Genomic DNA, 24,086 nt, shown 5'->3' with positions numbered 1-24,086 from the left:
TCAAATAAGGTGTACACAAAATCAGTAACATAGAGAGCCAGGCACAGTTCCATGCACAGTTGTGTCACCAGATCCACTTTTTTTAAGTCTTTGTTTATCCAAAGTTAAAAGTATATCATTCTTTATCACATATTTCACTGGGCACTTAGCTGACGTACAACTGTAGCCTCCACCCAACCCTCACCCTCTCACAACAGGACTGCACCGAACAACATGTTATGAAATAACAACTATATGTCAAAGTCTGCAGATAGAAAAATATGTACTTTAACTCAATCAATTATAGTACAATGTCATCATTTCCGAAATCCAGTGAACCAATGGTTCCTAAACTATGTGACCGAAACAGTCATCATGTTTTCTTCAGGCTCCATTCTATTTCAGGGTTGCATTGTTATAACTTTTGTTTCTCAAATGAATATTAATCAGACTGGATTGCCAGTGGTATTGCTTAAAGTTTGTACTGAAGATTCAATGCTTGTCTCAATTTCAAATTAATGTTTCTTTATATTTCAATTAGTTTGGTATTAGGTGAGCTGTATATACACTGTGGGAAGCATTATGAGACCTTGAACTCATCTTGTACAGTCTATAGATTTGTATTCTAGTTGCATTAGTTTCTTTACATTGTTATTATAATTATAACTGAGTAATTTATTTTGAAACTACAGTAGCATACCATACTGTATGTTTATAGTAGCTGTGTTCTGTGTTTGACAATGTTACATGGTAGAATGAAGCTACTTGCAGACCGGGTGATGTCAATTTACATAAATAATAACATTTTAACTGATGACCAAATGCATTTTGTTTTTTCTCATCATCAGGTAAACTGGAATTATTCAGTCCTGAGATCAGCCTGTTTAGGGATTTACCAGTTTCATATCCGGATTACAGCTCTTTGAAGACATGCGTACAGTTTACATTATCAGGGTAATGATTGTATGGTCCACCACCTGATTCTTACCCCTCCCACCCATCCCCCTCCTCCATGAGAATGCAAGTTTTTAATTGGATATATTTACTCCATGACATATCAGATGATCCCTCAAGGGAAATTTCCTCACCGAAAAGTCTATCATCCAGGACCCCCCAACCCCCAATCACTGCAAAACAAGACCTAAAATATGAACAATCTAGTTAGAACACTGCTAAAAGTTGTGTCTTAGGGATTCTGTGAGACCTCTTTTGTTCAGTGCTTCCCTAATTGTAGCATCATCTCTACAAATTGTACCATAATTGTAGTTTTCAAGAAGATGAAATTCTGATGCCAAGTACATCTCTAATCTCTCAAGTCTGACCAAATTTAATGGTCATTAGACACACATTGTTTCATAATGTAACAGTTTCATTCCTGTGTGAGCATATAATGCTAATGAAGGCTTTCTATTGTCACGTCTCCAGGTTGAGTGGATATTATGTAATTTATGGCAAGGTCCACCTATCCCATTATATTAAATAGTTGTCAAGGATGATGATAGGTATTCAGTATTGCACTATGACTAGCAACAGTTTACGATTCTATCACAGAAGATCATACAACACAATATGACAAGTTTTTTAGGATTCAGCATGTTATGTCATCTGAAATCTTTAATGCATTTGTATTATTTTTCTGTTCTTAAAGTTATTGTGTAATTCATTTTTTCTGTTATAAGAGTGTGTTTGGGTGGGGGGGGGGGTGCATCATGTTGCTGCATATTGGCAAAGTTGGAAATTAAGTTACTGGGAAAGTTGTGAAAGCAAAAACACTAACATTTATGTAATAGAGCAGCCTTTGCTTCACACTGGTATACAGATAGTTTGAAAAAAAAAGCAATCTAGACCAGTAATATTGCCTAACTTTGCTTGACTTCAAAGTAATAGAGTTAGAAATTTGGGAACAACTTTATTGGCCTGCTGCACCAAACAACGTTAAAAGTACCAATTAGAAAGTGTGCTGACCAAATTAGTCTAAACCATAGGATTGCAAACATGTTACCAAGTTTTGCCTTTTGTTTTCTTTATGGATAAATTTCCCAAAATTATTCAACTTTAAAATAAAAGCGCCTTGCAATAAAATGAATGAACTTGCAATTATTGAGTCATTTTAGCATAAGCTTGTGTATCTGTGAGCAATGGAATAACTGTTGAGTAAATATTAAAAAGGCAAACTCAACAAGAGCCCAAGGGCACTGTGGTTCCTTGCTTGGGGTATATGACGATACACATCATATTATCAAGCAAGATTGGGCTGAAATAGTCCAAGTAATTGTCCTACATGTTCCCATAAAGTAACCAACACTATAGCCAACACTTTTGTGATCACAAAATGTGATCGGATTTTTTATCAAAAGGCACTTTTGAGATCTAAATATGGCGTCGAAAATGTAAGAAATATAAGAGACCTACAAGCGTGTCAACAGATATGATAACAATGGTGACCTCAGATGACATGACCATTAAGTTTCAAAATGTTCCACCACCCCATTCACAACTTGTCCCAAAATATCAACCATGTCACACCTTGGCATTGAGATTTAATTGCATTAAATGTCAAAAAATTAACTTTTGAACTTGTATGTAACTTCACACACAAAGGTCACCCGGAGGTCAACCAATTGACATTTTTGATCGGTGAGACCTAAATAGAGCATGACTGTAAAAATTCAAACATTTTTTCTTTGCCCATTTTCTCCCCCATAATACTACTTTTTTGAACATTAGCTGACCTTTGGTGACCTTGGATCACATGACCGTTAAGTTTGAAAATATTCCCCTATACCATTTGCAACTTGTCCAAAAAAATCAACCTTGTCACACCTTGGCACTGGGAGTTATTGCATTAAATGTGTGAAAATTAACTTTGACCTCAAATAACTTCGCACACGAAGGTCAAATGGGGGTCACCCCATTGACATTTATGATCAGAAGGTACCTTTAACATCTGAAAATAGCATTGAAACTGTAAAAATCCACAAAACACTAAAAAGGTCACCAGAGGTCAAATTGAGGTCAAGGGTCACCCAGATGCGGGTCGACAATTGGATTTCATTGAAGCAACTCCCAACCCTAACGGACAATTTGTTCTTAAGTTGTCGCAAAAATACTAGTTTTTTATCATTAATTGACCTTTGGTGACCTTGTACCACATGACCGTTAAGTTTGAAAATATTCCCCTATACCATTTGCAACTACTCCAAAAATATCAACCTTGTCACACCGTGGAACTGGGAGTTATTGCATTAAATGTCTGAAAATTAACTTTGACCTCATATAACTTCGCACACGAAGGTCACACAGGGGTCAACCTATTGACATTTATGATCAGAAGGTACCTTTGACATCTGAAAATAGCATCGAAACTGTAAAAAAATCTACAAAACACGAAAAGGTCACCAGAGGTCAAATTGAGGTCAAGGGTCACCCAGATGCGGGTCGAAAATTGGATTTCATTGAAGCAACTCCCAACTCTAACGGACAATTTGTTCTCAAGTTATCGCAAAAATACTAGTTTTTTATCATTAATTGACCTTTGGTGACCTTGTATCACATAACCGTTAAGTTTGAAAATATTCCCCTATACCATTTGCAACTACTCCAAAAATATCAACCTTGTCACACCTTGGAACTGGGAATTATTGCATTAAATGTCTGAAAATTAACTTTGACCTCATATAACTTCGCACACGAAGGTCACACGGGGGTCAACCCATTGACATTTATGATCAAAAGTTACTTTTGACATCTGAAAATAGCATCGAAACTGTAAAAATCCACAAAACACTAAAAAGGTCACCAGAGGTCAAATTGAGGTCAAGGGTCATCCAGATGCGGGTCGACAATTGGATTACATTGAAACAACTCCCAACCCTAACGGACAATTTGTTCTCAAGTTATCGCAAAAAATACTAGTTTTTTATCATTAATTGACCTTTGGTGACCTCGGATCACATGACCGTTAAGTTTGAAAATATTCCCCTATACCATTTGCAACTTGTCTCAAAATATCAACTGTGTAACACCTTGGCACTGGGAGTTATTACACTAAATGTCTAAAAATTAACTTTGACCTCATATAACTTAACATACAAAGGTCACCTTGGGTCAACTTATTGACATTTTTGATTGATGAGACCTTAATTAGAGCATCAAACTATAAAACTTCAAACATTTTTTTCTTTGCCCATTTTCTACCCCCAAAATACTAGTTTTTTGACATTAATTGACCTTTGGTGACCTCGGATCACATGACCGTTAAGTTTGAAAATATTCCCCTATACCATTTGCAACTTGTCCAAAAATATCAACCATGTCACACCTTGGAACTGGGAGTTGTTGCATTATATGTGTGAAAATTAACTTTGACCTCGTATAACTTCGCACACGAAGGTCACACGGGTGTCAACCAATTGACATTTTTGATCGGAAGGTACCTTTGATATCCAAATCTAGCATCAAAACCAAACATTTTCTTTTTTGCTCGTTTCCTCCCAAAATAAGCACATTTTTTCTAATGTGACCTTTGACCTTTTGACCTTGGTTTCAGATGTAGTTTAATCTCCTGATTCCAAAAAACAAAACGAAAAGTCTGTACAACCATCCTAACTCCGACCGAAAAACTTTGACCCCATATAACTTCGCACATAAAGGTCACACGGGGTCAACCTATTGACATTTATGATCAGAAGGTACCTTTGACATCTGAAAATAGCATCGAAACTGTAAAAATCCCAAAAACACGAAAAGGTCACCAGAGGTCAAATCGAGGTCAAGGGTCACCCAGATGCGGGTCGACAATTGGATTACATTGAGGCAACTCCCAACCCTAACAGACATTTCGTTCTCAAGTTATTGCAAAAATACTAGTTTTTTTATCATTAATTGACCTTTGGTGACCTCGGATCACATGACCGTTAAGTTTGAAAATGCTCCCCTAACCAGTTCACAACTTGTCCCAAAATATCAATCTTGTCGCACATTGGCACTGGGAGTTATTGCAGTTTTAATATTTTCGGTTTTTGGACCATAACTGACCTTTGGTGACCTTTGTGGGCACCAAAAACAATAGGGCACACCTTCTCCATATGGCGGATCTATAGTCCAAGTTTGGCCTCAATCCAACATTCCCTTATTGAGATAGAGCGTACCCAAGCAAGTGTCACAGACACACACACACACACACACGCACGCTTACATACACACATACACACACACACACGCCAACCTGACTGCATAGGTTCCTTTTGCTAAAGCAAGGAACCAAAAACAAGGGATTTTATCGTTTGCATTAAACATCTAGTTCTGATATGTTTCTTATTGTCTTTGCTCTTATCTCCTCATTAGGTAAATGTGGATTAATCAGTCTTGAGATGATCTTTGGGGGTCACATGATGTGGATCTTGCACAGAATGGTTTACAATATGCTGATGATAATGATTAGTGTATAATTAGTGTATGTCAGGACTGATATGCTGGGTGTAATTTATAATTAGATTTGATTCTGGGTAGAAAGTGATTTTGTTACTGCCTTAATCCTGGAGAAACAGCAATTGTTTTGAATCTTGCTTGATCAGCAAATTCCCTAAGGGCCAGAGGGGAAGATAAAGGCCTCAACATACAGTACATACACCATATGTTAGACACTGCATGCCATACATTGTATTGCATACCAATGTGTAAAACTACACAAAGAGGTGTATGTGTTTAATATCCAGGTCCATTTCTTTGTTTTGTGTATTCATCATAAATGAAGGAACAAAATATTCAGATGACTTGATACTGTAGTGTTGGGTGGCAGGTAAGCGTAGTACTCGGTCTTAATAGTGCAGCCAGACTCCTGTATTGTCAGCCTAATTGCCGCAAATAATAGGCAGTAAAATGTATGGCAGGCTCATAGACAATAAATTTAATTCATAAGTGCATGTGCCCTAACAATTAAATAGAGTCACTGCACACAAAGTGAGACCCATACACACACTAAGTTAGAACCAAACCCACACTAAGTTAGAACCATGTAGAATGACTAACAGGAACCATAAAAATCTCTGTTTCCATCCTAACCTTTCCTAACCTTCCCTTCTCAGTACATCTAAAACCCAAGAAAATTGATGTCAAATTTAAATCTGAAGATAATCTAGGTTTTATGTCATTTGTAAATGAGCTATATACTAAGGGATTACAAATGGAAGTCTTTAGTGGGTTTACTGTAATGTGTGCATATGTTGTCAGTCAGTCAGTAATACAAAACATGCATGAACCGTCTGGACCCTATGCATGTCCTCAGAGTAAAAATCAAAGTAATTCAGAATTCCATTCTTAGCCATTGGTCAACAGTGTTGAAGGATTCTCTTAATGTGCTCTGTATAAAATGTACATTATTTGCACTTCAGTTATAATACTGGCCATTTAAGAGATAATTCCAGGAAACTCCAGCACATGTGCTTTCTACATTTATTTTCTGTTGCAATACTACGGAAGATAGCTCACAAATCTGGTAGAAAATTTCCAGCAATTGTCAAAAGATGTCAATGTCTTTTATCGGGGGGGGGGGGGGGGGAGGGCTAGGGGTCTACACAATTCTTGGAAGGTAACATGGAGTTGATTAGTCACCACTACAAGTGTTGTAATTGCTTACATCAGATGCAAAACATATTCCTAAAAACAATGTATTTGCTGCCCTGAGATTACAGCTCTATACTATTCATATATACGTATTAATAAGACACAAGGGAAGACGTTGATGTATGTTACAAAAATGATCCAAACCTGATGAATTTTCACCTGATAAATCTAGTGAATGGAAAGTTGAGTTATTGTGTATTTTCTCTTTAACCTCCAGGTGATACAGTTTTCAACATTTCTTCTGTACATTTCCTCCAAGAAAGTGAAAGAAAAAGTCAAGCTGGAACACATTATTGATGACATAACTTCCTTTGTGGATGTGAGTCTGGTGAGACTTAACATAATAATTCTCAACAGTCAGTTTGTAAATGATTGAAATGGTTATGGGTTGTGATGGGTTCCTTTGATCAAATCTACATGCCATATGTAGGTGCCTAATTAGCTCTATAAATAACATCAAATGCCCTTTTTTTTAAAAATCCACTTGTTTAATTGTGTAGAACTAACAAAACTTGACTAAACACAATTCCTCTTTCATATTATGCATTTGTGGATGGAAGATTTCTCTAAAGTAGGGACAGCTACTGATAGATACCTAACTTAACAGTTCATCAGAAAACTTCAACTTCTGTAGAAAATAAGGATTGCCCACATGCCGGACAAGCTAAGTTTTTGTAGTATGTACCTTGGTCTGATCAGGGATGTGTTATAAATTGAGAAACTTTGAAGTATCAAGTCTTTGAAGTTATTATGTGCATTGCCACCTGAAATCTTGGTATTGTTTTAAACCAATAATAAATAAAATCAGATGATTGAATGAATTAGGGATTCACCCGGCATCTGCTACCAGGATTGCTATCTTTAGATCTTACATCTCCATATAACTAGTATTAACAGTCGTCATACCAGTCGTCATAGCTTTTAAATAACTTGAATATACATGAAGCAACAAGGTGCTATGTTCGCTGCTTCGGTATCATAGATGGACCTACAGTAAGTAACATTTTACTCTTTAACCCTTTTCATTGCTCACAGGAAATTGTTCTAAACTGCACACTTTTAATGTTGTATACATTTGCAATATTTACAGCTGTATCACACAAATGTAGTATTAATGATGACTGACCCCTCCCTAGCATGGATGTAGGCCAAATGCCCTGTCCCCCGGCCCACCCCATCCCCCCAAAATTCAAATCGAGACAGAGTACAGCAGGGTTGCAACTATGTAAAATTCGTGTTCACTAAAATCAAGAGGAAGGGGTTGATCCCTCACTTCTAGAGAGAATATTTTTACAATAAATTTCTGAAGTACAGTATATGAGGATATAACATGCAAATGCAGTACAAGATACACAGTTGATAAATCTTCAAGATTGTTTCAAGAGTGACAAAACATAGCACATGTTTGAATCTATGTACCCTTCATTTTTACAAATATCTTAAAGAGTGGGGCACAGCCCTCCCCTTCACCCCTCTTCTGGATAACATCCCCCCCCCCCACTGCAAAAAGGTGGCCAATCTCCTGGGGTAGAGCCCATTTTGTGACATGATACCATAGGGCATCAATTAGACCTTAAACCAGCCTTCCCTTTCACCCTTCCTCCAAATTATGACAAATGAAAGCACAAACTGTTTTAATATGACTTATTGACAAACTAATACCAAAGGAAATGCGATTTATCAGAACCAGAGATGTAGGTGCTCCTCTTTGGTTAACAAGATATTACATATACCTGTACAGGTCACTTTATTAATTTTCATTTTGTTTGAAATGCACAACATATATTTCTTTCCAATTCTTGGTACATGGGTATGGTGCTTTGCTACAAGCTACAATCTTTCTGTGAACATTTCACTGACATGCTGCTGTATTGCTGTGAATGTTTGGTGCATTGAATAACCAAAGCCTATTCACCTTGTTAGCCCCAAACAAAAATTGTATTGATCCCACCACGAAATACTCTATCAGTGGAAACAAATATACCTTGATTTTATCCATTATATTATTCATTGAATAAATATATTACACTAAACCATTCTTTTGTAACACTCTTCCCCTTATGCCAATCTTTGTTTCATAATGATTTTTCTTCATTGGTGATTTTTAAATGTAACAGTATTCCATATTTCGATATCAGAATATGCTATGATTGTTCGTTGACTAGTTACTTATATGTGCTATATTATTTATTTTAACCATAAAATCCAATAACTAAGTGACTTTCTCTTTTTTCTTTGCTTCAGGGGGGGGGGGGAGATGAGGTGTTGGCGGGGTGGCATGACTGGTACAAAAGTTGTGCTAATATGTGCATGTGCAGGGGCGTATCCAGGGGGGGGCGCAACAGGCGCGCGCCCCCCCTATTGGCCCGTCACCAAAAAAAAAAAAAGTTTAGCAAAAAAAAAAAAAAAAAAAAATTGATGACGACCTTTATGTGAGATGTCGGTGATCGCTCACCCCCCCCCCCCTCCCGTATGCTTTATTTTTTGTTTGCCGAAAAAAGGTTCTGGCGAAGTTCGGCGGCATAATAGTTTTAGAAACATAGATGGTAATTGTGTTTGTATTATCACTATAAACACTAAATGACATGTCAGCCATACTAAATTGTGCATTTTGTGTCCATATTTACTGGAAATGTTGCTTATTATTAAGGTCGAAAAATGGATCACATATGGCCATGGGCGGCGATCCTGGGTGGAGGGGGGATATATCCCCCATGAAAATGGGTGGACGGGATGTAATGCACCATATCCCCCCCCCCCACCAAATGCCAGGGATAAGAATATTTTCATGCCTACATTTATGCATCTTCGTTAATGTACGGCTCTTTTTTAGCTTCATTTCTCGCCTACCATAAACGCAGTGCGATCTTTTCAAATAAAGCGTCTTTATAAAGCAAGAATAGTTGACTGTAGGCTTCATTGGCCCTATAACAACAAAATGTATTATTGCGCCCACGGTATTGATATAGTACATATATGCACCCTCATAGTATTCATATAGGCCCTACACTGTAAAAACACCTGGGTCATTTTGTGTGACCCATCTGCTGAGTCAGCCATACTTTACCCAGAAATGGGTCGTATTGATTGAGTTATTACGCAAGATTGTTTGAAATTGTGAAATAGCTCGATGAAAGTTTGACTTTTTGCACTGGGTCACTCTCAAAGACTTTTCTCATTGGATAAGTTATGTCATGTGACCACTATCAGCGTTTTTGCATGACGCCTTTCGTAGACGACAGCTGAACACCGTCACACAAATCTACAAACCATACGTAAATTCAGGACCAAGAAGGCAGTCTAAGTTGAATCAAAACTTTGATGGGCTCTGAAAATGGACACGTTTGTTAGTTCCACCCTTGATGACTGGGGTTTGCCAATGTAAATACCAATATTCAAAGGTAAATATACGCCAAAGTATGCTGACTAGTTCAGGCCACAGGTGCTCGCAACGTTTATTAGTTAAATACTATATTATAGTATGCCATTGTAGATATGATGATAGGCTAGGCCTAAGTAACATGTTATTAGTGCTGCGAGCGCCGTGGTTCAGACAAGGCCATAATTACCCTGATACAGTGATACTGATAGTGATACATAGATAGCTGTAATGTTAGACCTAACGTTTGGTCTTTGATAAAGCATAGGCCTAACCTCACTACGTAAGTTTAACTAAATATAACGTTAGAGGCTAAGACTAGTATAATGTTACTTGTTAATAGCTATCTTGCTGAACAGAGAGTTAACAGTGTGCTATTAAATGTAGTAAAACAGTAGCATAATCAGACTTTTTAGTGGGGGGTGGGGTGGGGGAGAGCTGAAGGGTAGCAAGGAGTCTGTGCAATGGGAGGGGGACAAGATATGGGGAAGGGGTGTAAGGGGAGGGATAAAATTCTTGTATTTAAGGGGTGGACAAGATGTAAAATGGTTCATCATTTCTATCTTACTAATTTACTTGTATGTCAATTTGGGGCGGATGGGGTGACCAATTGGGGGCTTTTCCCCTACTGGTTATGCCACTGCAGTAAAATATGATATACTCCAACAAACAGTCTATGCCAAGACTATAGTCGGTGTAATTGAACAATTGAAGTTAACTATATATGTCCTATTTTTATCTGTGGACTATATGTAGCATGGTACACAAAAGCCCATTGGAAACATCCTGCTACAGACTATCTTGAGGAAAGATTGCCCGAAAACGATCCCATGCCTTTAAGAAACAAGAAGCAACACCGAAAGAAGTAAAGAAGCCTACACCTGTAAAGTGCAACATAAAAACAGATCCAAAAGGTACTAATACCATTATCTTGAACAGTCTACATACAATATACTCAGTAAGGGATAAGGGTCAATTTTTTTTTAACTGTGTAGGCTAAGTAACTGATATTCCTACATCCTCAGTCATTCCTACTGGTATGTAATTAAATCGCATAAAATGTCATGATGATTTTTCACTTATAACAGTCAGGTGCCAAGTTAAGTTGCTTGAACCTTAAACTTAGTATGTAGGTAGCCCTTTGTGAGTAGATGATCCCTCTATTTTTTCATGGAGGTCCAAGGTCATTTGAGGTCAACAGAATCTTAAATCTGCTGTGGTAATGATTCAAGTGAAAAGATTTGCTAATTATTTAAATTAGTGACAACAGAATTAAGTGTGCATTGAAAGCAGCAATTTATTTTCTTTCTTCCAAAGGTTGGGACCAATCTTTCTCAATTCATGGAAGATGAGCTTAAGCAAGATAGAACTCGAAAGCAGCCATTCGTCCTTGCATTTGGTGATAGAAGGTATCCGACTCAGTCATTTGTGATCATCGAAGGGGTTGCTCAGCCAGCAACAGATTTGATTGCAGCTTTTGATATTTGTTTCAAATCATTGTACTTGTTTGACATATCCTACCCCTGCCAGTGTCAAACAACCTGGGAATTTATACACAAATTCCTCTTTAAGCTTAGTGAAGGGAAAGGAAAGGTTTCACATCCCCTTCAGTAAGAAGCCTACGTGCTTTTTTAAGTAGTCAGTAAGAGAAAAAAAGGTATGTAAACAACTTTGTCAAAAGTAGTGTTTAATATGATTTTTTTTTTTTTTTTTTATAATTTTTATGTATAATTTTTATGTATAATTTTCTCAAAACACATATAAGGGATATGAACATATCTCCTGTAAACCTTGGGCAGTGCAACATTATAGGTTAACACTTAGTTCATGGTCATTAACATGATGGGATGATTACATGAGGTTTTTAATTTACATAATGTGACAAAGTTGTTTTCTATTTATGTCTGCATGTTATATTACCTTGAACAAGGTTTCATTTGGTATTTGTTATTGTTAAGTTTAGAGGGACTAAAGAAGCAGAACTGCCTCACAAACAGTGGTGCAAAACTAGTGTTCCAACCATACATCATACATGCACAACTAGCCAAAAGCATGACTGATGTACATTTTTTGCCTGAGCAACTGAAAATTTAATACATATTGTAACATATTGGTGGTGCAAAAATATTTATTCACAGTGTTTCCATTTATTGATGACTTTTGAGTGATTATAACTCTTGTACTGTATGTTATAAACAGCTTTTCCTCATTCAAATCTAATGCTGTTTTGGTACAAGAACTACTGAGGAAATTATCACCTTTGGGATATGCTTGCAAGATTTTATTAATTGGCAGCTGGCCATAGGGTTTGTCTTGCCCCACCAACCCACTGCAAAATATGTTTGATATTGTCTTTGACTTTTGACATTGACAAAGCCCCCACCAAACATTGAGCTTTCCAAAATATTTGATTTCTTACAGCCACCATTGATGTACTACATGTCTTCTTTGTATACCTAACATTTTATACAATTGATAACTATGGAATGTTGTTTATTTATATTCTTTAAAAACAATTAGAAATGCTAGCTAATAATCAAATTACTACAGTGACTAAGGATACAAGTAGAGAGTGAGTGCATGCTCCAGTCTTGATTAACTTAATATTACAAACACTGCAGCAAACCTAGCTGTGAGATCAACAATTAAAGTCTTTCAAGTAGTACAGAACATATTCCTCAGTGAACTAAAATTTGTGCACATGAATAAATGATCAGTTGTTTTAGTTAAGTATGTCAGGATTTTAAGGAACATTGCTTAGTTTCCAATGATTCTCAATTGGTACATTAGATTTAGCCTATGTTCTTGTGTTCATTGTTTGTTTAGTTTTATGGGTATCACATTACTCTGATTTTTAGTGTTACTATGATGTTCTAGTTGGAATAAAACAAAATGAATATCGATAATTATATGTGAAATAGAAGAAGTTGCATGCTTTATTGTAACACCACTTTGTGATTTGAATAAATTAATTTATCTTTAGGAATCGAAGTCTTATGTCATTTCTTTTATAGCCTTCCTGCAACTGCAAATGTAAATTCAGCTTTGACCCATTTATGTGGTCAATTTGTTTGACCCAATCTGCTGGGCTGGTGGAGATTGCACTAACCACTGGGTCAAAAGCTGGGTCAAAGTAGCATATGGGTCAAAGTAGCGTATGGGTCAAAATAACCCAGTTTTAGGTCAGATGTCAAATGACACAGATCCTTGGTCAAATTGACCCAAACCTGGGCTGGTGGAGATTCCACTAAGTTGCTGGGTCAAATTTGGGTCAAAAAATGACCCAAGTGTTTTTACAGTGTATAGTAGGCCTACACACGTACATGTTCCCTCGAACAGCTGAGAATCTCATGTTACCAGGGTAATGCTTAATACACGTTTCACCTGGATGCCCTAGCAATCGGTACCTAGGAATGTAACTATGTGTAATTGTGTATTGCATGTGTATAGGCCTATAATAGCCTGCATGAGGCCATTTTCTTCATCGAATAATATAAAAGAGCTCTCGAACATTCTAACGTTGCGCCTGAAACAAGATTGACAGGGGCAATTTTCCCAAAATAACACCCGAAATTAAAAAAAAAAGTATTTTGGATCCTGATTATGAGATATTTCGGACATGACATCCCTATTTTAAAGTTGGGTATAAGCCGCTTGGAAACCTCGGGAAGTGCCGTTTCCGGCCATCTAGAGGGTTTGTTAATCCCCAAATTTTCTTGTACGCTTCACGCCAACTCATGGTGGCGCTACGCTTAGATAGTCAACAAGGTCATATCCCCCCCCCCCACTCGGAAGTACGGATCGCCGCCCATGCATTTGACACCATTTTGCATTTCAGCCCTTCTTTGAAAGCAAAAATTGTACACCCCTCCCCTTAAACCCATCCCCCAGGACGGCGATCATTCATGCCTGGCGCCCCCCCTATTGGAAAATCCTGGATACGCCCCTGATGTGAGTAATGTAGTTATACTGGATTGATTGGCATGCATGGTATGTATAATAGGTTGATTGGCATGTATATGGTCTGTATAATGGCTTGATTGGCATACATGGTGTGTATAATAAGTTAATGTCAGGTGACCATGCAGCTGATGTCACAATTTTAGTTACGTCAAATTGACCGTTTTAAGTAATGTCATGTTTTTACTTCTTTATCTCATGTTTTCAGTATCGACAGAGAGAGAGAGAGGGGTAACAGAACCTGTTCAGTTGTTGTTCAATCCACAATATTACTCTTGTGAAACGTTCCTTAAATAATATTGTAACTGAAGCTCTATGATGCTTGTCATACACCGGACCGGCATCACTTTACAAACTTAAGAGAAGCCTTGTATGTTTGAATCTTAGCTGTTGATTTCCGATAACACTGAATCTATATTATCATCATATTCTTAGTTTCTCTTTATACTTTGCTATGTTAGATTTTCTGGTCACATTTCACCATCATATTTCTGCATTACTATATATCTAGTTATATTTCTGATTCTATCAATTTTGTTGTAGTACTATGTTGGTCTTCGTAATAAATAGAAAGAATGGCGGTTGTGTTGTAGACAATACTTCCTCAAGCTGCTGAGTGATAAATATATTAACATACTGTATATGGTGTATAAGGCCTGAGACTGTATACTTCGCCTCTGTCCATGGTGTAGGCCCAACCATTCATACGTTATGTTTGCTTTATATACCGAACATTAACTTGAAAGTTAATGTAGCACCTAATTAATTAAAATGCAATGAATTCCAATGACGGTTAGTTAAAGGTTAATGATGTAATATTAATAGCCTCTCATGTTTATGTATATGGTTGATGATTATTCATGAGATGCTGGTTATTTTGTTTACTGTTTAAACTTAAATCCTCTTTTCCTCTGTTTATCATTCCCACATCCCAGCCAGTTTTATGTTGTTCATTTATACTTGTATAATTATATTTAATGTATAATATGATAAATTGTTAGAGGAGTGGAGAGGGTGGGGAGATGGAGGAGTTTGAGGGAGATGGAGGTGATTGGGGAGATGGAGGGGGTTGGGTGGAGAGGGTGGGGGATGGAGGGGTTTGATGGAGATAGTGGGGATGGATGGGGTATGGGGATGGAGTAGTTGGGGGATAGAGGGGGTTGGGGATATAGAGGGGTTTGAAGGAGATGGAGAGGGTGGGGATGGAGGGGCTTGGGAAGATGATGGGGGCTTGGGAGATGGAGAAGGGTGAAGATGGAGGTGTTTGAGGGAGATGGAGGGGGGTGGGGAGATGGAGGGGGTTGGGGATGGAGGAGGTGGGGTGAGAATGGAGGTGTTTGAGATAGATGGAAGTGGTTGGGGTTGGAGGAAGTGAGGGATAGAGAGAGATGGAGGGTGTTTGGGAGATGGAGGGGGCGATGGTTAAAGACGGTGTTTGTTCTATCTTTCCTAATATACACCTTATTCCCCATATGGCTTCCCCTCACCATGTTTTGGCTACGGCTACCACCATATGCCCGATCTTGTATTGGTACGCTATGCACCAACCGATGATGGCGCTCCGCTCAGATAGTGTCATAACGGTCCCTGTTTGGAAATGACCAACCCACTAAAATTTCTTGTAAAAGCGCTTGGTATTTCCGCACATCAAAGCACCATATGTAACATTTGGACGATAATTGTTTTCTCGATGTTCCTTAAGTGCCGCTGGGCATTCTACCCAGGCTATTGCCCTGAAGTATATCTTTATTGTATTGATTTTTTGTTTCCAATGAAGCGAATGTGCCTATATAACAAATAGTGTTTTTGAAATGTACTTATAATACCATATGTGTGCATGTTGTAGATATCTGGATAACAAGATATTCTTGTGTGCAAAGTTTAGATGTTTCCATTTGGGTTTAAGTTTCATTTTGAATAATCATGATTAAGGCACTAAGTTACACCAGGATGTGAAATAGATAAGTCATTCTTAATTCAATTATAATCTTGTCAAATGTGACCTTTATTAAATATATTCATGAATGAAATATCAAATCATGCACCAAACAGAAGTAAACCTAAAGACTTGTAGAGTCCGACCCCTGGATCAATGTCGGGGACTCGTCCCTGGACCCTACCCAAAAGGCTTTGCAATAAGTCGCTCACCGACTCGACTCTTCGAGTTTTTATCATGCTCTCTTATTTATGCCCCCTCACCCCCACCCAACTCTCAATTCGGATTAACGCTCCTGATCAGAGCATTTTTTAAAAGCTGCTGGTTGTGTTTGTAGCGTTATCTCCTACGCCTATATACTAGTAAACTAATCATTGTCTGATTTTAATTTGTAGTAATACCTGATTAGTGAAACAATATGTTCGCAAAACTCGAGGCTGTCACATCTCAAAACAAACAAAGAAATTTTAAGCAGTATTATCCACAATCCGGTGATACCATCCTCTATCGTTTAATGAGGAGGATTTGAATTAATTTGCCCACAATGAATGTTGAAATTAGACAAGAAGTTGGAGGATTTGTAAATGAGAGAATAAAGCATTACATTAATGTAATTAAGAGCGGAGACACGATTGAGGTGTTTGTTATGATATGTAATATGTCATGACTTGATCTCAACATGAAACAGAGGTACGCAATGCAAGGGCGTAGGAATCGGGGGAAAAATGTGGGGGGGGCGGAAGTATCATTCCGCCCCCCCGCTTCGCAAGTCAGAAAACCCCTTTTTCATTTCCAAATGAGAAAAACAATCTCATTTGGAGCACCAAATTGCAACTAAGGCCCGGTGAAAATACAAAATTAAGTTTAGAAAATGGATTCGGTGTTGAAGTGTGCTATAATGCACCAAATTGCATCTGAGGCTACCTGGAAATGCAAAAAATTCCAAAGGGGAGGGGACACCCCCCACCTTAGACCCCTCCCCCAGGCCGGCCATGAGTCTTCAGCCCCCCCCCCACTCAAAAGTACCTTCCTACGCCACTGACGCAATGTATAAATGAGCGCCTTTATCTGCCTTGATTTATTTTAATTCCTCTCCTGACTCGCGAACAGCGAGAACATAGTCTCGTGCTGAAAATCAAGCTTGCATACGAAGAAATGCCCAGATTGATGAAACTATCTTTCACCTTTTCACACCCAGGCCCCCCCCCCCCCCTTAAACGTCTCCCATCTCCATTTTTCCCGTCTCCAATTTTATCTGCTCATTACAAAGAAAGTGAATGACTTGTAAAATTTGAGGCCTAGGTTAGCGCTGAGGAAGTATCATACATGGAATGTGTAGCATTCGTTCAGTTCGCTCTGTTCTGAGTCACTGTGTACCTGCAGTGATAGAGTACACTTGAGTCAATGCAAACAGATATGCAATCGTCGTGTAATGTTTACTTGCATGGGCGTCAATCCAGGGGGACAGGGGACACGCCCCCCACATTTCGATGGGTGGAGAAAACAATATCAAATGTCCCCCCACACATTTGGAAAAAGTAATGTCGCGTCTCTATTTTGTTAGGATCAGTGGCGTAGGAAGGTACTTTTGAGTGGGGGGGGGCTGAAGACTGATGGCCGGCCTGGGGGAGGGGTCTAAGCCTGGAGGGGGTGTCCCCCTCCCCTTTGGATTTTTTTTTGCATTTCCAGGTGGCCCCAGATGCAATTTGGTGCAATATAGCACACTTCAACACCCACTTCACGATTTTGTAAATAATTTTGCATTTTCACCTGGCCTTAGATGCAATTTGGTGCTCCAAATGAGATTTTTTTCTGATTTGGAAATGAAAAAGGGGTTTTCTGACTTGCTGAGCGGGAGGGCGGAATGATACTTCCGCCCCCCAATGTTTTTCACTGGGGGGGCAGGCGCCCCAGCCCCCCCGGTTCCTACGCCCTTGGTTAGGATTTACACATCTCAGGATTCATATCATCGAATATCACTCAATGTTGCTGAATGGAGAGTTCCACCCAGATATCGTGAGTTGGTACCCTGCGCTCTCCGACAATCTGCCTTTCTTTCGAGGCCGGTTCCAGTTGTTGTCGGTTGAAGGGTAGGCCTATAGACAAATATTCAAGTTGATGAATCCAGCGGTACGGGCTATGTTTGGTGAAGTCGAAGCTCTCTTGTGGTTGCTCCTCGTCTCCTCCGCCAGTTCGACGGAAGCCGAGGGATCTTTTAGTGCTTTGAGGCGTTTAAAGACAAGGCTACGGAGCACCGTGACGCAACAGAGGCTGAACCATGTGATGGTTTGTTATATTCACCGCGAACGTCTAGCCCAGTTGAAGCCTGAGGAGTTAAGTTCGTTGGTTCCTCGGAGTTTCAGACGTTGCATCTTCGGGCGATTCCAGTTGAAAATAGTGCGCTCCGTCATTATCATAAGAGACAGCACTTCATAGCTAGAGCCAAAGCTTGTACATAGTGGTTGTTTAGTTGTAGATGGTGTTTCAAAGACGGTGCCCGTTCCCTAATATTAGGGAAATGAAATCGGGAGCATATTCCGTGGCAGCGCATCCCATGTTACCTTGTTGTTGAGTGATACCGGAGTTTAATCTACAGTGAGAACACTGGGTACACGCAGGGACGTCGCTAGAGAGGGGTGTGTAAGTGTCTCACCCCAAACTTGGTCAAACTGACGATAGTTTGAAAATAGGAGTGAGACAGTCGGAAATTCACTCTAGTTTATCTAGTCCTATTCATATATTCCTGTGATTGTGAATGACCTAAAAATTAAAAAATGTCCGTCAAAATTTACCTTTAATCTGTCATATTTACCACGTTTTCCTTGCCACTTTGAGAAATTGTATCACGCGATTCTTATACTTCACCGTACAAAACTTCCTATGATTTTGAATACTCCAATTAAAAAATGCCTAATAGAACTACCGTCATAGCCGTAGGAGCCAATTTGATTGGGGGGGGTTAACGACTTGCCGGAAAAATATAACCAAATTTTTTCGCGCGCTACGCGCGCGTTCCATACGCTAATGCATATCATATAGACATGCATCGGTTTTTAAAAATCGCATGTTAATAGCATAAAATCATTTCCATCTTATTACCCTTCCATATTGGTTAGAATTATTTGAAAGTCGTTACAATATTAATGGTAATTATAATATAAATTTAACTACTGAATAACACATTGCAAATTATCTTTCTTTCAGTATAGGTGCCCGAAAAATTAACAGCATTTTGCCCGAAATTTCACAAAAATATTTGGTTGGGGTGGGGGGGGGGGCTAATAAATTTGTGAAATGAGTGCCAGTGGGTACAAATGCATCGAAAAAAAGTTCTGGACAAAAGTGCAGTCGTGAAAGATTGGGTTTCTGACTGAAACTGACCGTATCGTTGACGAGTAACGCGAGGGTGTGGGGGGGGGTGGGTGGGGGTACAAAGCAGCAGTCGGAATTTTCTGGCTTAAACCCATCCAGTTGGATTTTCAGCCACTACACGCCCACCCCCCCCTCAATCACCAGGCCTTAGCTACTGTACGTTCCTGGGTACACGCTGGTTACATAGTACGCTTCGGCCAGAATTCACCCGATTACCAGATGCAGATCCACCTAGCAACCGAGGTAACTTGCGTGAGGACTCCAACGAACAACCACTGATTTATTTGGATGCCTTCATCACTTTAGCCACCACTCACATGGGACCTATTTTCTGTCTGACGATAAAATTTATTCACAGATTGTTAGTTGTCATCGGTTTGAACAATTGAGGGGTATTCTATCCTGAAACAAGGCCTAATGGGGCTGGGGTTCCAGTTCGCCGCATCATTTGTCAACTTGCACTGGGTTCTAATGTTCATGTCAATTGGAATCCCTAATAAAAGACATAATCCACCAAAAATGAAGGTCGCATGAACTTTATTGCAGATTTCTGAGGAATTTGTAATTTTCACCCGATATCACGCAACTACAGTATAGATGGCTGCTATCCAGCCTGGCAAGTGCCATCCTCCAGCGATCTGGCAGATATTGCAATCCGAAATTTTTTTGGTACGCTGCGCGCCAGCCGATGGTGGCGCTCCGCTTAGATAGTACTTACGGCCGGAATACTCGATTCGAATACGTCCCCCACCCACCCCCACGTTTCAAATCGGATTGACGCCCCTGTTTACTTGTAACAGTGATGAAAATCAGAATATATATCACGCTACTCATGTTGTTTATTTAACATTCGGTCACTCGATATTTACATAAGGAACAAACAGTTTAGTACATCACTAATACAGTTATCTGTTGATACTTTGATCCTGTATGCAAATACGTATGCAAACAAAAATAACATGTAATAACGAGGGGGCTCCCTAATTATAACAGGGTTCTCTCTCGAAGACAGATGTCTAATTACAGTACGGAGCTCAATATGACACAGCTCCCTAAGTATAGCAGGGAGATATCTCAGTAACAGCTTCCTAATTATAGCAGGGAGATATCTCAAAGTAAGCTCCCTAATTATAGCAGGGAGCTCTATATGTAACAGCTCCTCAATTATACAGTAGCAGGGAGCTCTTCTCAGTGACAGCTTCCTAATTATAGCAGGGAGCTATTCTCAGTGAGAGCTCCCTAATAATACCAGGGAGCTCTATATGTAACAGCTCCTCAATTATAGCAGGGAGCTCTTCCCAGGGATCACCCCCTAATAATATCAGGGAGATCTTCTCAGTGACAGCTCCATATTTAAAGCAGGGAGCTCTTTATACTCCAGCTCCCTAATTATGATTACTTAATTACAATTATGATATACACTCATAATCATTATATATTATGACAGATCAAGTTACTGCAAAGAACTCAGTGTCAGCTTCCCTTCTCTTCAGTGTGTGACAGTTCCTTGCAAGGTATGGAGCAACACAGACACTACATTGTATGGCCCGATAGTCATGTACTACAGCTCCCTGCAGGGGTCTTACACAGGTACGCGTGCGCAGGTTTGAAAAAGTGGAGGACATATTCAAACTTGTCCATGGATGGATTTAGTTAGGAACCTGAACCTTTGCAGAATGACTAGAGGCGAACTAAAGATTTCATAAATGAGAGGATGATGTCCTGTGGTCATTCAAGCCGACTTTCGCGTAGTGGGTCTAGGGTACACCCCTCCCCCTCCCCCCAGTAAACGTCAATTGGTTCATTTTGAGGCGTATTTAGAATATAAATGTCATCCATATAAGTAGTTCTAAGCGCAAGGCTTTGCTAATAAATATTTCTTACGCCATAACAATTCCGTGAAGGACGATGGGCGGTCAACCACCCTTCCCCCTCCCCCTCCCCCTTTGGCTTGCCATTGTTTGTAGAGTATATACCATACACAAGAGTTATCGTTAACTGTCGTTACTTAATATATTATAATAATAATAATAATGAACCGTACTTATATTGTTGACAATTGTTTACGACAGGTTTTCTTAGTTAGTATATTGCTTGCCTATACAAGCTATATTATGTGGTCTGACCGAATGACGTCATATTTGCCTACTGTGTATGTAATGGGTCAAAATGCTGACTGGAAATTGAAGAAAACAATCGTCCCAACCTTAAACTTAAATGACTTCTCACATCACTTTACAATAGCAAGCTTAAAAAACAGTCTATAGGTAGGGGGATTGCTAGGGTGTAATGGACCTTCCTTCAGAAGCAATCATTCGATTTATAAAGGGATTTAATTGGTTTCTTGGTGGTGTTCGACATAAATGGTACTGCTATGGTTGAATCTTTTTTCCTGATTAATAACAAATTTTACTCTGCAGATCAAGGTATTTACGTTTTCTTTTTTTAAAAGAATTCCTCAAGCGGCTGAGTGACCAATATATTAGTGAACTTTGTATGATGTACAGTATAGGGCCAGAGACAGTATGATTCGTTTCTGTCCATGACGTATACCCAACCATTCATAATTCATGTTCGCCTTTACATACAGAACATTTACGCACAAGGTAATTTAAACCATAATTCACTGAAAATGTATTTATTCCCTCTCATGTGTATGTATCTGGTTGATGATTATTCATGAGTTGCTGATTATATTGTTTACTATTTAATACTTAAAATCCTCTTTTTATTTGTTTTTCTTTGTTTTTCATTCCCATCCATTTTTCCGTTGTTCATATAATATACTTGTATAATAATGCTTTATATATAAAATTATACATTGTTTGACTCCAGCTGAACTTAAACGAGTAAGTTATTGTTGTTTTGTTTGCACATTGCATTTATACTTACACTATTACACTAAGGATGTTGTAGTACTACTCCGTATGTAAAGTACCTGTTAGAATTGAAATCTAAACCACGCTACCTACAGTATTAGTTTGGTATCTCGGTACATGTTATCACGAAGCAGTGTTTTGCTCCCAAATGTCTCAGGAAACAGTGTGTGTTAACTAACCCTCCTCTTCCTGGGGTCTGGAAAGACTTGTCTGTTTGTTTGATGTTGCTAGTATTTACATACAATGCGCTAGTTGTACACAGTTTCCATAGTACAAAGTAAGCATATATTTCACTCGATATACGATGAAAAACGTGACCCACTACATGGAGCCACACATGGAGTCACATATGTAGTGGAATTACTAGGGATGGGATGGTGATGGGGGCGTGATGGTTAAAGACGGTGCTTGTTCTATCTTTCCTCACATTCAGTGCATAGCCATGCACACGCAGTAGTTTAATATCATGGAATTGGATTGCGTTGAAGACGGAGTGTTCTTGTGACGTGAATTAGTATAATAACACAATTAAAGGTGATATTCGTTGTACCGACAGACCGAATACCTGGAGTGTCAAAGGGAGGTGTGTGAGTCGGAAGGGGCGACTGGAGGGAAGAAGAGGGAGGGGGTGCATTATCACACCTTCCTTTAGTTCACTTGTTAGATCAAGACATTCCTCAGTGTCGAGGACACCAGGTCCACTCATCTACGGTTATAGGCTACTTTAAGGCATCACTGAGTCATTCGGCTGGATCCTTTGTCAGTCAAACAATGCGAGGTAATCAAATGTTCCATTTTCAATGAAATTCATATTTTCAGCAAACGTTTGGTGACGACATTTCGAGATAATCGTAAAAACTTCATGACAAACGTTACAATTTCTATAAAGCGTGGAAAGTTGCGATATCAGTCTAAATTGTTCTATAAGAAAAATCAAATATCAGAAATAAAACCACAAAATGTCAATATGTAAAGTCGTTTTTGTTTTCGAAAATAATAGTCAAAAGTCGAGGTATAAGCAGGGTTAATTCGACCAAGAATGTTATAAAAAAATTCTGGGATCAATGTTCCTTCTGAGCAACCCTCAGATATTATATTGCGTACTTGGTAATAACAGTCGGAGCGGATGTTGACACCTGGTACAGATAAAACCAACAGAAAAAAAGGAAACCTAGGCAATAATGTTTCATACTATAATGTTTATCTCTATTCCAGCTTCGATAATTTCAATTTTCAAGGGGTGGCAGACAAATATTTGAGGGCCTATTGCCCTCTCCTATAGACCCTTCTGCCCTCCATTGTGATACAAGATTAGTCTCTGTACAGAGTAAGTAAATCTTTGATTTTGTATTAACGTCATATTTGCGTATTGAGAGAGTAAAAGTACACCCGGTCCGGTTTTACACTGAAGTTCAGTTACTGCCCAGTGTATATGACTGGGGGTGGCAGACAAATACTTGAGGGCCTATCCCCTCCCCTAGCTACCCCTCTGCTCCTGCCCTTCATTATGGTACAATATTACTTCAGTTGCTGTCCAGTGTATATGACTACTATTGTAGAAAAGAGTTGCCTCCATAGCATTGTAACAAGAGCTCATTGAAACACATCATTCACAGGACCTGAGACACTTGATAAAGATGTCTCGTTAAGCATCGGTCGTTGATTTCAGTAGCTTACGTCTAGAATGACTATATAAGCTGCTGTTATACGCTTGACATGAGCGAAAGACTTGTGACTTGACTTGACAAACATTTGCTTGGTGAAGACACTGATAAACTCGGCTCCAAGAGTTCAGCTAACAGTAACATTTAGATCAATAACGTGTCATCTATTGTAATTTGATGATACACTATTAAAGCAATATATGTTTTTCAGTCGTATTTATAAACAAGTGATTTCCGTAAAAAAAAAAAAAAAAACGAAACGTGTTTCATTAGTGACATATCAGAACATGAGA

General features: G+C 38.9%; 2 protein-coding genes across 11 annotated transcripts in view; one reads left to right on the top strand and one right to left on the bottom strand.

The window, feature by feature from the left end:
• The window catches only part of LOC139970087 (uncharacterized), an 853,056-nt gene that overhangs the window by 615,330 nt on the left and 213,640 nt on the right, over positions 1-24,086 (top strand). The gene's annotated exons all lie outside the window — the stretch shown is intronic.
• LOC139970058 (uncharacterized) overlaps positions 1-24,086 on the bottom strand; it is a 354,811-nt gene that overhangs the window by 309,669 nt on the left and 21,056 nt on the right. The gene's annotated exons all lie outside the window — the stretch shown is intronic.

Source organism: Apostichopus japonicus, chromosome 7 (genome assembly GCF_037975245.1).
Source record: "Apostichopus japonicus isolate 1M-3 chromosome 7, ASM3797524v1, whole genome shotgun sequence".
In the NCBI taxonomy this organism is placed as follows: Eukaryota; Metazoa; Echinodermata; class Holothuroidea; order Aspidochirotida; family Stichopodidae; genus Apostichopus; species Apostichopus japonicus.
Note: the sequence above shows the minus strand (reverse complement) of the source record. Positions and strands in the feature narration are given on the sequence as shown.